Below are 788 nucleotides of genomic sequence, written 5' to 3'. Positions count from 1 at the left end.
TATATATATATATATGATTAAGCCTCCCAAATTCCTATACAAAGTATCAATTTCAAAGTAACATTCCCTCCATTTTTTTAACTGTAAAATTTAAAATACATAAAAAAAAAGCAGCACATCGAAGAATTTGAATATGAAGTGATTGTTGTTACAATTTTCAAATTATTTTTTTAGCATATTTAAATTTTATATTTAAAAAAAGACAAAATTTCATGATTGTATTAAAAATTATAGGTTTTAAAAAAATACAAATTGATATATAAATTTATATCGCGTTTAATTATTGTGTAAAATTAATTAAAAAACAACTAAAAAAATAGTAATGTTTTAATATTTTAATAGCTTGAGTTAGAAGTGAATATGATGTTCATAAAATTATTGCTAGAATATGTCTAACCAATTTTAAGGAAATATTTCAGGCAAAAAATTAATGAAATAATTTATATGCCCCATTTTAATGTTTGTTAAATTATGTTTAGAATATTCAATGTTGTTCCTTTCAAAATTCACATATGTTATAATAAGGGTTGTGAATGAGCCAAGCTTGAGCGATCTTGGACTTAACTCGTGTTTGGTTTATTCAAAATTAGCTCGTGAATATTCTATTTTTGTTCGACTCGATTAAAATATTCTTGTTCCTGTTTGACTCAAAATTGACTTTTAAATTAATTAGATTAATATGATGTAAGATGCAATATTCAAACCCACACCATTTCTATGCATTTAAAAAATGTAAAATCACATGGCAACACCAGCTATGCTATTTTAAACTTATATATATATATATA

The sequence above is a fragment of the Phalaenopsis equestris genome, unplaced genomic scaffold, assembly GCF_001263595.1.
Source record: "Phalaenopsis equestris unplaced genomic scaffold, ASM126359v1 Scaffold000224, whole genome shotgun sequence".
NCBI lineage: Eukaryota > Viridiplantae > Streptophyta > Magnoliopsida > Asparagales > Orchidaceae > Phalaenopsis > Phalaenopsis equestris.
The sequence above is the reverse complement of the archived record's forward strand: the minus strand, read 5'-3'. Positions refer to the sequence as shown.